We start from the raw sequence: 16,375 nt of genomic DNA on the forward strand, positions 1-16,375 counted from the left end.
GAGCAGATCGAACTCGAACACTTTCCTTGTAAAAGACAAGTTGATTCTTGATAGAAAATAGGAAAGTCTTCCACCTTGGAAGGTTCCGAGATGGAACTCCGTAAATCGTTCTTTCGGATCTTCCCAAGATGGCCAATCCCTGTCCTCCACGTGGCAAGGGGGTTTTTCCTCCCAACAAGGTTGATGGAGTTGAATTTATGGCCTCATAACATGTAGAAGTCAAGGAAACAATCCAAACGAAGTTGGTAAAAAATTCATTTCGGTATATTTTAAACTAGGTAAGGAAATTGATATTAACGTTCTCTTTCAAATACGGGTTTTGGAAAACTTTCGACAATTTGGCATTCTTTATTTGTTTCATTATTTATGTTTTCTTTGGTCTAAATTATCATGAAGTTCTTCCTCTTATGAGCCTATCTTGGAGTTATAAAATACTCCTTCCCTTTTCATTTTTTATGTTGCTATTTGTAGAGCCATGCTTGGATTTTCCTTTATAAAGAGGTATAGAAATTTGAAGTGAATATACATGTAGCAGCAAATTTTCATTATAGTGCTCCCTATTTTCCCTTATCTGCTTATTTTTCTTCTTCTCAGGTGACATGTGCGGTGGTACAAGCAAATGGAAAGCTCTGAATAGAAAACGAGCTAAGGATATCTACGAGTTTACATAATGTCCAAATTGTTATGGTAAATATTCATCTCGATGTACAAATTACGGCATCTCGTTTGATCAAGAAAATGATCAAGTCTGGATAGCTCGGCTAGAACTGAAGACTGCTCGAAGGATGAGCTAGAAGGGTGACCTATAAAATAAAAGACGACACTCCGATGCTTGATGGGACATTCTTCCTGCAGCAAAGACGGAGATCTTGTTCTTGAATGTTTTAGGAACAAAAACCACACTTCTAAAGAAAAAAACAGGGGAAGAAAATTTTCTTTACCTTTGAAGAACCGTTCTTAAAGATATCACCAAGGAACACAACCACCGATCTTCTCTCTATTCTCTAGGAACGAGAACTCACTTGTGGGAGCTTTGATTTGGAAGCCAAAAGGGAATTGAGAGCGTGAATGTTTCTTGAGAGAATTGCTTGTATGAAAGAAATGCACGGGTGAGAGAGCAAAATTACATAACAGTTTTGTAATTAACCCCCATCTAAAATGTAACTACCCACTCCAATGCAATTTTGCAGGAGAGTTTTATTTTTTTTTCTTTTTAATTAATAATAATATTAATAAAATTAATATTAATATTAATTAATATATATATACACACACATATATATAAATATAATTAATTAATCCTATTCATTAATTAATTAATACTCTAATTAACAATTAATTAATTAATTATTAATCTAATTAACAATTAATTAATTTATTACCAAAATAGAATCATATTCTAAAGCATTTATTTCGTATAGCAGTATAACATATATTTGTGATGTACATCTTATGCATATTATATTTAACCTATTGTTTTAATATGAATCACATTTATATTAATTTTTATTTGAATCTCATTAAAATAATTTATCTCATAATATATAGTTTCAATTTATAAGTAACCATATATTATAATGTATCAATATGCATACATATAATCCCTGGAGCAATTTGAATATTTCAAATTCTTCCAAAAACTTGATCCTCGTTTTACCCGTTTTGAGCTAGCAAGAGGACCCAATGGACATGCAAATCAGAAGCTCCAACGATACAAGATTAATCAGTCAAACTCAGTAACCGAGTTAATCAACATTCGTTAACTACAAGTCACTCCACTAAAGACCCGCAGTTGCACTTTTCTCACTACAGAATATTTTTGTGTCCACGGATATACAACCATTAATGGCAAGTCAATCCTTCACGAGTGCTCGTAACACAAGCTAGGTCAAATTACAGTTTTACCCCTAAGTTACATCTTACTCCTTAAATACCACTGCTCCTCTAATAAACAACCCGGTTATGGTCCGCCAATAACCGGAAGTCTCTCTTAGGCCAGTGATAGGGTGGGGCACCTTGCTCAAGTCTCGGAGTCAGCATTTAAGAGAATACTCATCTACTCCCCTAAAGTCGGGAAAGAGTGAATTTCATCTTATGAAGTTATGTTCTCAGCTCCCCACTCGGTCTCATCCCAAAAATGATAGGAATGTTGAGTCAGAGACTCGGCCACTGTTACCCATACAGATCAAAGAACGAGCCCCCACAGGTAGGAGTCCATAACTCACTCGGGATTGAGAATGAGTTACCTGGTAATCCTATGAAAGCAATTTGTTAGTTAACGATGTTACATCTAAAGATTGGCTATTTCACGGTCAGGTATTATACAAACTCATTGTATAGGATAGCCCCACTCACATGTCTCCACACGAACAACCTGGATCGGGTCGTCTATAACATTTACAAAGCGGGCTGTATCCATAGTGTTGCCTCGCTAAGGTACTCAACCTTATCCATATACTATAGACCTTTTAGGTTAGTCTTAGGACATTATCCACTTGTATATCGAGGGTATATCAAATATATACCCAGTATATATACTATCCGAATTACATGATAATAACCTTGGATGTTTAGTTTATTGGATTTAGACAATGCTATGTTATAAACTCAACAACAAATATATTGAATATGAAACCACAACTTTATTGAATATAGATTTGTTTTTACATATTACAAACTACGAGTTTAGAGCAACACACCTAACAAACTCCCACTTGAACTAAACTCGAGTGGGGTGTACAAAATCACAAAGCAAAGGGACAAATACAACAAATTAGGGCATACACTATACCTAATACATTTCTCTCACTTACCCTAGACTAATTGTACAATGCTCGTAGACATAGACTTTCTAGATGGCCCTCAGACGCTTTAGCCATGAGTGCCTGCGTAAAAGGATTAGCAATGTTGTGATCTGAGTGATCTTTGTGACGATCACATCCCCTCGTTGCACTATCTCCCGTATTAAGTGATACTTCCTTTCTATGTGCTTGTCTTTCTTGTGACTTCGAGGTTCTTTAGAATTTGCCACAACACCACTGCTATCACAATAAAGTGTGATGAGCAAGTTCATGTTTGAACCACTTTTAAATCGGTCAAGAACTTCCTAAGCCAAATCGCTTCTTTTGCTGCTTCACAAGCTGCAACATACTCAACCTCCATGGTGGAGTCTGCGATGCATCCTTGTTTGATGTTTCGCCAAACTACCTCTCCTCCATTAAGAGTGAACACTGACCTCGACGTGGATTTTCTTGAATCCTTGTCTGTTTGGAAGTCAGAGTCAGTGTATCCTGTAAGGATCAAATCCTTAGAGCCATACACGAGCTTGTAGTCCCTCGTTCTCCTAAGATATTTTAGGATTCCATTAACAACAGTCTAGTGATCATATCCTTGGTTGGATTGATAACTACTGACCATCCCTACTGCATATCAAATGTCAGGCCTAGTGCACCACATAGCATACATCAGGCTGTCCACTGCTGAAGCATAGGGTATGCGTATCATATCCTCAACTTCTTGAGGCGTCTTAGAACATTGTTCCTTAGACAGATGAATTCCATACCTGAAAGGCAATAAGCCTTTCCTAAAATTCTGCATCGAATATCGAACAAGCATCTTGTCGATATAAGTTGCTTAAGACAAAACTAGCGTTTTGTTCTTGCGATCCCTTAGAATTTGGATGCCAAGAATATATTGAGTTTCTCCAAAATCTTTCATTTGAAACTCAGTAGCTAGCCACTTCTTTATGTCAGTGAGATATCCTACATCATTCCCAGCGAGTAGGATATCATCCACATACAATACTAAAAAGGCTATTGTGTTGTTGACGATCTTCTTGTATACACAAGACATCAACGTTTTGTTCAAAACCATAAGAGTTGATCACAGTATCAAACCTTATGTTTTAAGATCGAGATGCTTGTATCAATCCATATATGGACTGTTTAAGCTTGCAAGCCTTTTGCTTTTGACCTTGTGCTATGAACCCTTCAAGGTGAGAGATATAAATACTTTCTTCAAGGTTGCCATTCAGAAAGGCAACATTGACATCCATTTGCCAAATCTCATAGTCATAATATGTGGCAATGGACAAAAGTATTCTTATAGACTTGAGCATAGCTATATGGGAGAATGTTTCTTGATAGTCCACCCCCCTTTGTGTGTAACCTTTCGCCACAGGTCTCGTCTTATAGGTTTGTACCTTTCCTTCGGCATCTCATTTTCTCTTGTAGATCCATTTGCACCCTATGGGTCTTACCCCATCAGGTTAGTCTACAAGTTCCCAATCGAAATTGAAGTACATAGACTCAATTTTCAGGTCCATGACTTTGACCCATTTGTCCTTGTCCACATATTCCATTGCCTATTTATAGGTTAATGAATCCTCGGCACCGTCATCTGGTATGACAATCTGGGTTTTAGTTAAACCCACGTAAAGGTTGGGTTGTGACACAATCCTCCCACTATGTCGAGGCACCCTTAATTCTTGAGGTAGATGTGACTGACGTGATGTGCTGGCTTCATCAACAACTCTTGTTGATGTGCCAACTTGATCAACAACTTTTGTTGACGTGTTTGTAGTCTCTTCGGAAATCTTGTTTATCACTACCTTACTTCGTTGTTTATAATTTGAACGTGGTCTTCTTATAAGAAAGTGGCGGTTGTAGATACAAACACTCTGTTTTCTTATGGATCAAAGAAGAGACCACCTCTCGTTTGTTTAGGGTAACTTACGAATAGACATACTTTTGAATGATGCTCCAATTTCTTTGGGTTAGTCACGAGCACGTGTGCCAGACATCCCCAAATACGGAAGTGCCGTAAACTAGCTTTACGACCCTTCTATAGTTCAAAGGGTGTTTCGAAAACACTATTCGATGGAACTGCGTTCAAAATATAAACCGCAATCTCCACTGCGTAACCCCAAAACGAGTTAGGCAACTGAGCATAGTTCATCATTGATCGAACCGTGTCTAACAGGGTTTTGTTTCTCCTTTCTGACACATCGTTCTGTTGAGGTGTACCAGGGGTTGAGAATTGGGACATGATTCCATGTTCTATTATATAGTCCTGAAATCTCAAGTCCATATACTCTCCACCCTGATTAGATCGAAGTGTTTAATGATTTTACCTAATTGATGTTCAACTTCGGTCTTGTACTCCTTGAACTTTTCAAGGGCTTCGTACTTGTGTTGCATTAGGTATAGATAACCATACATTGAATAATCATCTATAAAATAGATGAAGTATTCATACCCTATTCAAGCTTTGATATTCATCGGACCATAAAGGTCTGAATGTATAAGTTCTAAGGGCTCTTTGGCGCTATAACATTTTATAGTAAAAGATCTCTTTTAGTCATCTTGCCTTCAAGACAAGATTCACATGGTTGTAAAGAGTCGTATTCTAACTCGCTTAGAAGGTCATTCTTAACCGACCTTTCTATCCTATTGAGATTAATGTGACCTAATCTTAAGTGCCAAAGATAGGTATTTTCTTTGGGAGAAACTTTTTGCGTTTTTGTAAACGTTGGCAAAACGTTTACTATTATCCTATTGCCTTTAGTATCCTCACGTTTTACAAAAAACGTTAGGAAAAGTAATCTTATACCAACGCTTTTGTAAAAACGTTGGCAATAGATCAATTATACCAATATTTTTGTAAAAACGTGGGGATAAGTGATCTTCTGCAAACGTTTTTACAAAAACGCGGGGAGAAGGTTACTTTTCCCAACGTTTTTAATAAAACGTGAGGATAAGTGATTTTCTGCCAACGTTTTTACAAAAACGTGGGGAGAAGGGATCTTTGTCCAACGTTTTTAAAACGTTGGGATAAGATTACTTTTCCCAACGTTTTTAGTAAAATGTAGGGATAATTGATCTCTTGCCAACGTTTTTTACAAAAGCGTTGGTATAAGATTACTTCTCCTAACGTTTTTTGTAAAACGTGAGGATAAGTGATTTTTTGCCAACGTTTTTGTAAAAATGTAGGGAGAAGGGATCTTTGCCCCACGTTTCTATTAAAACATCGGAATATTCAATGCATAATTTTGGTATGTTTGAATTTATCAACCCATATTCCCATCTTTTGTTGCAAAACGTAAGAGAAAATAACATATATATCGGCGCTTTTAATAAAACGATGGGCGTACTGGTCCCAACGTTTTTGTAAAAACGTCACAAGAAATCTTATTGCAACGCTTTTAATAAAACGTTGGGATACATTATGTTATCCCAACGTTTTTAAAAACGTTGGGATAAGATTACTTCTCTCAAATTTTTTAATAAACCGTGGGGATGAGTGGTCTTCTTCCAACGTTTTTGTAAAAACGTCGGGAGAATGAATCTTTGCCCCCACGTTTTTACTAAAACGTCGGAATATTTAGTACGTCACTTTAGTGTGTTTGAATTTATCTGCCCATGTTCCCTACATTTTTTGTAAAACGTCACAAGAAATCGAATATTTGCCAACATTATGTAGAAAACGTTGGCAAATATAGATTTTTTTCCCAACGTTTCTGTAATAACGTCGGTAAAAATTATAATTGTCCCTACAATTTTATTTTCGTCGCGAGAAAATGACCAACATTTTTAATAAAACGTGGGGATAAGTGATATTCACCCAACGTTTTTGTAAAAACGTCAAGAGAAGGGATATTTAACCCACGTTTTTATTGAAACGTCGGAATATTTATTACGTAACTTTGGTGTGTTTGAATTTATCCGCCCATATTCCCAACGTTTTTTAAAACGTCACAAGAAATCGAATATTTACCAACATTCTGTAGAAAACGTTGGCAAATATAGAATTTTTTCCAACGTTTCTATAGTAACGTCGGTAAAACTTATAATTGTCCTTACGATTTTATTTTCATCGCGAGAAAATGAATTCTCCCGACGACTTTTTTAACGTTTGGAAAAAATTCGTTGGGAAAGCAATAAATTCTTGTAGTGAAAGGAAGCCACTTGGTTAAACGGATTAGTGTCTGGACTGCGTACGTGGCAACCACTCGGCCACGAGCAGGCCTCTGGAAACGTGATGTTCCAAGGTGCTTTTCGGAGTAGAGGAGCTCCAGCCAGAGCTCCCACTCAGCATGATTGTTAGCCTTTCTGGAATACTCAAAATTCTAAGGCTGCCCCCAAGTCCGGACTGCCTACGTGGGAATCACTCGACCGCAACCAGGGCTCCTATTTATAGAGTTTTGGTGGGTTTTATATGGATCATGGGCTTAATGGATTTGGACCTAATCTCCTTATGGGTTGGTCCAATTAACTCATATCATCCGACGACCATAAGAGACACACGTGACATAACTTGATTCTTCAATTTAAAACTAATTTAGAACACGTGTAATTTTATGATTATACATAAATATAATTTTAAATTGTGACATGAAATTTATTAATTGGCCAAAATTTATACTTCAACAAATTTACCTGCACATCTAAGGAATCTGTTCAGTTATTGAATACCATTTTTTTTTCACATAACACAATCAAAATTTTGTTTCAATAAGTTGGAACAGTCCCATCTACCCTCTCATCTTCATTAGAACAATGTAACATAAATAAACTGTACACAACAAGTTTAGGAACTATTACTTTACACCTAGATATTGACAAGTTACACTCGACAACCCTGGATTCCTACAGGTTGCAGTCGTGAGAGTAGTCGAGGTTCGCACAAATTGGCCGGTGTGACATTTTGAAGCTCGTTTATCCTCTATTACCCATGAAATATATGGTCATAGAATGCAGAAGATTTCAACCATTGTGTTTTCCTTAATTGACAGCAAAGGACAATTATTATACAAGACCTCAGCCACGATTTTTCTAAATTGACAACCACATCAATATCTCTTTGTTTGGCTGTCTTTTATATTATTCCTTACTCTTTTCCTTCTTAGCCTTGCGTTATTCCAAATAAGTTTCTTTAAATATTGTATTTTAGGAATAAGTTGGCTGGTTGTATTTTAGCCATTACACCAGATATTCATTTCCTTTTTTGTGATTTTCGTGTAACCAATATCAGACCAATTCTGGTCATTGTTTCGTAAGGGAAAAATATCAATTAATTTCACTCACTTGGAACTCTGCTGCAACTTTGAGTGAAAATCTTAGTCCGGACACTCACGGATATCAAAAAAGAAAAAACAATCGGCTTCCTATAGGACTACACTAAATTCTCCCCTCACCACCTCAAAACAATATAGAAGAGGAAGTTTACGGTTAACACCAAGAGTTTCCCCTTTTTATTTTATTTCTTTTACTACTTTCTCGTTGTTGAGGTGTTGGTCACAGGGTGTGATCGAAACGACTTTTCATAGTTTCCTTTTGTGCTAAGAAAGCTTTAAGCCTACATATAAAGCTGCCTAGTTGTACAATAATAATCTCAATTTAGCTATTCACGAGGTAGAGTATCAAGAAATTAATAATATGATCACTCATTCCTGGCGAAATTATTCAGCAAAATCCGCAATATAATATAGTACTCCATTTCAATCTCAAAGACTAAACGCATGACGAGTAACGTTCTCGATATAGCACTCCATCATTTCAATCTCAAAGACTGAAGGCCCGCCTAGGAACTTCTCGCTTCAGTTTCTTGTTTATCTTTTTTCCTCTTTTTTTCATAAATAGAAAGAAAACTACGTTCGGCTTTGTTTCTTACTATTAAAAAAATAATAATAAAACAGAGACATGTTTGGAGATTTCTTGTTCTTTAAAATCTTAAGTTAAAAAATAATTTTCATATAAAAATTAAATATTCAACTTGTTATCTTATATTTCTTTTTTAATATTTATTATGTATTTTATGAATAAAAAATTATAAAATAATTCTTTTTATGTGTTGGAGAAAATTGGAAATGGAACCAGAAACAAAAACTTTATTTTGTTGTTAAATTTCTATATAATTTAGAAAATGTTTCATGAAAATGATAAACGAGAAAAATGAATAGTTATCATTTATCAAACACTTGTGTTTCTAAAAAACTGAAAACAAAAACAAGAAATTAGAATGAGAAACATTACCCAACATACTCTCGACGTCATGGATATGATAAGGACGACACAAATCAGAAATCGAAAATGAAAACATCGATTCATTAAATAGACCAGCAGGTCTTAAATTGATGGGACTTCGTCCTTACTAAAGTATTTCCAAAACTCAGACATCTGAAAAGTTCTCTCCAGTAGTTAGCAAAATATGTAATAGATCCCACAAATATTTTAAAAATTGTATGGAAAGGGTAGAGAAAAGCAACCTGTTCTTTTGCAAATATGCCAATAATTGTGGCTCCAAGATTTGGACAAATATCCAAGTCCACATTTTATAGATAGGCCTACTCTACTAACAATGATCCTCAGACACCCAGAACTATCACACAAGTGAGGTTACTACTGATTTATGAATAAAAAAGACTGATAAAGAACAATACAACGTTCAATTATCAAAAGTAATTGGTGCGCAAACAAAATAAAAGAAAAGAAATATGGACGGCTGACCCACATCGGAAAGATTAGGAGAATGTGAGTTGTATTTTAGTTGAGCCTGTCAATGCCGTTGTTACCTCCCACTGGTTGAGTAGTGTGTAAACTTTGGTCCTCCTCTCTCTGAATAGAGGCTTCAGCTGTTGGGCAGACGATGAAATTCACTATGCTTGCACCACAGCACCTCTAATTAAGGGGAATGGCTCAGATTTCTTAAGCACCTGAGCAATGGCGACTTCACGTACAGAAGCTCACAAACACACGCACATGGCTGACGACAATATTTGGAGGTGGGTTAATGGTCTGCTAGTGCGCCACCGTCTGCCCCTTACTGAAGGGGAGATCGTCGCGCCGGCTGAAAACGCATGGGTGGAGGGGTGGACGGTGTAGCAGAGGAGAAAAGAGGAACGGAAAGGGAAAAGCCTGGTTTCTACATTTTCTTTTCTTTTCTCGTTCTTTTTTCATAAAAAAATCTTGTTAAAAAAATCTTGTCGCCAAGGTTATATATTATATAAAACTTCCAAATTTTATATTATTATATTATATAACCTAATTTTTAGTACGAGAAACCTCTAAATTTGAGTATATGTTGAATACTTATGTTGGGTATATATTAAGGTATGATGTTAATATGGATTAAATTCTGAATATATGCCACGTATCCTTCAAAGTATATATCATATAACATAATATTGAATATATACCTAGTATATGTTGATCATACTATAAATTGGAATATATTATATAACTTAATAGTATATGTACCAATAAAAAGTATATATTATATAACCATGTTTATCATATTCTTGCAAAAAAAAGAGGCGTGAAAAAAAGAGACAAAAAAAAAGTAAAAGAGATCCCATGATATAGAGCACTCTATAACAGTATATTAATTTATAGTTCATAAATTTATGTGAGATTGATTATTTTAGTTGATCGATTATTTTATCATGAAATCAACACTTATTGTTTATAGCTGGATATAGTTTATATCTACGAATATCTACCAAGTTGGTAGATGATTCTGCTTTAGTTATAAGAATTCAATAACTTGATATAGTTTATGTATGTTTGTATCGTCTATTGGGATATAAAAGTATATAATTTATAACTAACTTATAAATGCTGACGTACACACAATCGTAAAGTATTATGATTTGAATTGATTATTTCCATAATCTCTTAATCCCTTAAAATTAAATACAAAAAGATTAGTATAATATATGTTAACAATTTAATATAATATATCAATGATTAAATTAAGGGATTAAGAAATAAATAATTTGGACCCACAATAATTAAAAGTTTAGAAAATCAAATTAGGGATTTAAATCTTTTACATTTAAATAAAAAACTAACAATAATAAATATAAATGATGCAAATAAGGGTAAAATTAGCATTAATAAAAATTCCTAAATCCAAAAATCTAAAAGTGTAAAATTGGAAAACTTTAGATATTGTGAAAATAAGTTTATAAAACAGCTCCTCTGAGGTATTATCTCTTAGATTTATCACTTGAGTCCATTTTGGTAATTTCTCATTGTATTAAGTTAGTTAACTAAAGTTGAGCTCCTTTAATAACCATTTATGTTTTTTGTTTTTGGTTTTTTGGTTTTAGTTTTCTGTTTCTAAAAAACAAAAACCATATATGTTTCATAGGTGGTTTTTGTTTTTTTCTTTTTAAAAAACAGAAAACCAAATTTATTTGATAACCATTTTTAGTTTTCCGTTTTTAAAAAGTTAGAAAATTGGAAATATATATTAGAGAGAAACTTCTATCTATAGTAGAAATGACAATAGTGTGGGGCAGGATTGAAGAAATGCTCCCCTATTCTCGTGCTCGTAAAAATTTTTAGTCCACCATCTCCACCTCATTCTTCGGTTCGAGAATCCAGAACCATGTTAAAGAATCGTTATTTTGGGATGGGGATATTCGCGGGAAAAATTATCGGTTTTGTAATTAATTTTAATTATTTTTAGAATTTTATAAAGTGTAATAAATATATATTAATTTTTGGAATAATTATTTACTATTATAAATAATTAGTATTAAAAAATATTTAATATTTTATTCACAATTTAGTAAATATGTTAATAAAAAATATATTAATTATTAAAAAAATAGAATCAGGACGGGTTTGGGACATACATTTCCTATTTTTGGAGGAGGGACCTGATCCTACAGAATTTTTGTCATCCGTATTGTAGAGACACAAAATACAAGTTGGATGGAAATAAACCTTTTAAAGATAAATTTTGAGAGAAAAAGAAAATTAGTGAAAGAAAATTTAAAGACAAAAAGAGACCGATTTTAAAGAAAAAAAATGAAAGTTGAGAGGAAAAGATACGTTAGAGAAAAAAAATGAGAAAGAAAAAAAAATTATAGTGAGAAAAAATTTAAATATAAAAACAAGATTCGATATATACTTTTTCGAAAAAATAAATAAATAAAAAGACAAATAAAAGTTATAGTGAAAGATAATTCAACGAGAAAATAAAATATAATTTTCAGAGGAAAAATAGATTAAGAAGAAAAAGAAAAGTTTTAAAAAATGAAATTGCAGAGAGATAAAAAGTTCAAGAAAATATTAATCTTTTATAGAGAGAAATGAGAGTGATACAAAAACTTAAGATACATAAATATGAAAATTTTCGAGAATGAGAAATAATAATAAATATTTAAAATATAAAATTTTTAGTGAGAGAAAAATAAATTTTGTAGAGAGAAATTTATGGTGGAAAAACTTGAGTGAGAAAGAATTTTGTTATAGATAAATATGAGAAAGAGAAGTTGAGCAGAAGGCGACTTCGAATTATGGCAAAAGAAAATGAAAAACCTTCTTGTTTAGCAGAAGGTCATGAAGGCTCTCGATGACCTCAACTTCTTTATTTCTTTTAGAAACATATCGAAAGTAGTGCTTACAACCAGTGTTTCAAATTTCGAGCAACATGTCAACGTATCGAGCACCTCGACATCGACATGGGGTAGAATGTCGTCTTTTTTACTTATAATCTATAAATTGATTTCTTTTAATAATTTGAAAAGATATGCTCACTAGTGGTGTCGATGGATAGTTCGGATAAATAATTTGAAAATATATGTATAGTTTATTTGGGTAAGATAAACGTAGGAATTAATTTTTTTTCCCTCCAAAAAACTCGTTTTTTACACTTTGTGACATCTTTCTTTTTGTTTTCAACAACTTTTACTCTTCATTAGCGTCACGAAAACCCTATAATGTTTGTTTCTGTTTGGGGAAGGGAATACCCTGGACACGTGGAGGACCCCTATTGGTGCTCCAAGATGGCTCATGAGTCATGCCCAGCTCGGACCGCCGAGATGGCCGCCACTAACGTCGACAAATGCTAAGTATGAGGGCCGAGGTGAACCTGGCCCAGGTCTGACCTACCGGGGAGATTGGTGGGGGCCGATGTGAGCAACTGTCAGCGGCGTGATTATCGGGCGTAACCGTCGGTCCCGAGATTACCGGGTGTAACCGACGGTCCCGAGATTACCGAATGTAACCGTCGCGAGATTAGTGGGACTACCGCCCATAAGTAGAGGACCTCACTCCACGATCAGGTATGATGATGATTTTCTGGCCTCGAACTAAACTGGGAATCCGACCTATACTGACTTGATCGTCGGAGTGCTCACCTTTTTGTGCAGGTCCGCCCAAGCGTTCAGGTCGGTCTAGAGGCCGAGTTCGAGCTGCAATCTGGAACACACTGTTGTGCATATCCTTGCATAAACATTTGGCGCCGTCTGTGGGAACGACAATCTAAGTCATCTCAATTATTTTAAACCAACACGCGAGCGAACATGGTTCAACCAGCGAACTCGACCAATACGACAGATCGAAGGACTCTAGCTGCCAGCGATGCCCCCCAGAGGGAGGTCGGAGCAGAAGCGGTAGAGGGGCAAGGTCACGACGGCCTAGTAACGGAACCCCTCCGCAGGTCGGCACGGATCACCGCGCCTGCCCTACCGCCTGCGCACCCGAGGACGTCCAAGGCCACCCGTGGCCGAGGTGGGACCTCTAAGAAGGACGCCCGGGGTCCAGCCCCGGCTCTAACAAGCGAGAACTTTGATGCGCTCAAGAAAGAGATGGAGGCAATGCGCACACAAATGCGCTCCATGGAGGAAATGTATAACGAAATGATGCTAGCTGCAAGCGCAGGGTCCCGATCTGAAAATCGAGTGGTGCGCGTGGACGTACGCGAGTAAAGGGGTTCCCACCTCGGCCCACCCGAGGAGGAACGTCCCGAAGACAACGAGAGCGAGGGGTACACTCGCCAGAGGGGAGACCTCCGTGAGCATCTCAACAGAAAGAGAGGCTCGTCTCTCCGAAAAGGGCAGTCACCATCCCGCTCACACAAGAGCTCCAACCAGCAGGCTGAATCCTCTCACAATCCCGCAGGGATAATCACGAGGGAGGAGTTCGACCAGCTGAGGGGGGAGCTCGATGCTCAGGTGGAGGCCTTAAAGGCCAAATGTGAGCAGAAAGACGATTCACTGAACGATGGCGACTTGGGAGAATCGCCTTTCACCTCGGACGTTTTGGAAGCACCAATCCCTCCGAAGTTCAAAGCTCCTACCGTGAAGCCTTATGATGGGACGAAGGACCCCAAGGACTATGTTGAGGTCTTTGAAGGCCTCATGGACTTCCAAGCGGCATCAGACGCAATCAAATGCCGCGCCTTTCAGATCGCGCTTACTGGCAGCGCGCGATTGTGGTATCGGAGACTGCCAGCCAGGTCGATCTCGACCTACTCTCAGCTGAGAAGGGAGTTCCTCGCCCAGTTCTCTTCTCGGCACTATGACAAAAAGACAGCGACCCATCTCGCCACCATCAGGCAGAAGAAGGGTGAGACGCTGCGGGAGTATGTCACCAGATTCCAGGAAGAGCAGTTGAAGGTTGCACACTGCTCCGATGACTCCGCCATGTGCTATTTCCTCACCGGTCTAGCCGACGAAGCCCTCACGGTGAAACTCGGAGAGGAGGCCCCGGCCACCTTCACCGAGGTACTTCAGAAGGCGAAGAAAGTCATCGATGGACAGGAGCTTCTCCGAACCAAAACCGGCCGACCGGAGCGAAAGATCGGCCGGGGCAGAAGTGGGAAAGATGTAGAAAGGGCAGATCCCAAGTCCAAGGACAAGGGATCCTTTTCCAGCGGCCGAGCTGAGTATCGAAGGGTGGAGAACGGACCTACTAGGAGCCGACCTTACGAGCGCTTCACCCCGACCACGATTCCAATTTCCGAGATCCTAACGAACATCGAGGAGTCTGGAATGGAAAAACTACTCAAGCGTCTTGAGAAACTTCGGGGAGCCCCGGAGAGGCACAGCAAGGACAAGTATTGCCGCTTCCATCGGGAGCACGGCCACAACACGTCGGATTGTTGGGAGTTGAAGCGCCAAATTGAGGATCTAATTCAAGACGGCTACTTCAAGAAGTTTGTGGGAAAGCCCAGGACCAACTCAGCAGAGAAAAAGGAAGAGCGAAAGCGTTCAAGGACGCCACCCCGACGCACCGACCGACCTGCGGTCATCAATACCATTTTTGGAGGGCCAAGCGGGGGTCAGTCCGGACATAAAAGAAAGGAGTTAGCCCGTGCAGCCAGGCGCGAGGTGTGCATCATCAGGGAACAGGGGCCGACCTGCCCAATCACCTTCGACGGTGCAGACTTGGAGGAGGTCCACCTACCCCATAATGATGCACTTGTGATTGCTCCCCTGATTGATCATGTGGTGGTCAGGAGAGTGCTGGTAGACGGGGGCGCATCCGCTAACATCCTGTCCTTACCGATCTATCTCGCCTTGGGATGGACGAGGTCGCAATTGAAGAGGAGCCTGACACCGCTGGTTGGGTTCTCTAGAGAATCGGTATCCCAGAGGGTTGCATTGACTTGCCGGTCACACTGGGGCAGGACCAAACTCGGGTCACTCAAATGGCCGAGTTCGTGGTAATTAACGGTAGATCGGCCTATAACGCCATCTTTGGGCGACCCATCATCCACTCATTTTGGGCCATTCCCTCAACACTTCATCAAGTTTTGAAGTATCCCACCCCCAATGGCGTGGGCACGGTCCGAGGAGAACAGGCCGCTTCGAGGGAGTGTTATGCCTCCGCACTCAAAGGCTCATCGGTCTGCGCCCTCGAAACTCTCGCTGGCAGGGATGGGCCGCTCGAGTTCGAGGCCGACCTGCCGAGGAAGGAGTTTGCCGCACCCACTGAGGAGCTCGAGCTTGTTCCTCTGCTTAGTCCCGAGAAACAGGTAAGCATAGGAACCAAGCTGGGGGCCACCGACAGAGAGGAGCTAATCCACTTCCTCAGATCCAACTCGGACGTCTTTGCGTGGTCCCACGAGGACATGCCTGGCATTGACCCGCGAATTATGACGCATCGCCTCAGCATAGATCCATCATTCCGACCTGTGAAACAAAAGAGAAGACCTGTAAACAAGGAGATGAGTGATGTAATTGTTGAGGAAGTTAACAAACTTTTGAAAGCTGAATACATAAGAGAAATTTTGTATCCCGAGTGGCTCTCCAATGTTGTATTAGTTAAAAAATCTAACGGCAAGTGGCGAATGTGCGTAGATTTCACGAACTTAAATAAGGCATGCCCGAAAGATTGCTTCCCACTGCCGAGGATTGATCAGCTCGTAGACGCCACAGCCGGGCACGAACTGCTCACCTTCATGGACGCCTACTCTGGGTACAACCAAATCAAGATGCATGTCCCAGATGAAGGTCATACCGCTTTCATAACGGACCAAGGTCTGTACTGCTACAAGGTCATGCCCTTCGGGTTAAAGAACGCAGGAGCGACCTACCAGAGAATGGTGAACAAAATGTTCGCCAAGCAGATCGGCCGGA

The sequence above is a fragment of the Momordica charantia genome (genome assembly GCF_013281855.1).
Source record: "Momordica charantia cultivar OHB3-1 chromosome 2 unlocalized genomic scaffold, Mcharantia_2.0 BLBB01000002.1, whole genome shotgun sequence".
NCBI lineage: Eukaryota > Viridiplantae > Streptophyta > Magnoliopsida > Cucurbitales > Cucurbitaceae > Momordica > Momordica charantia.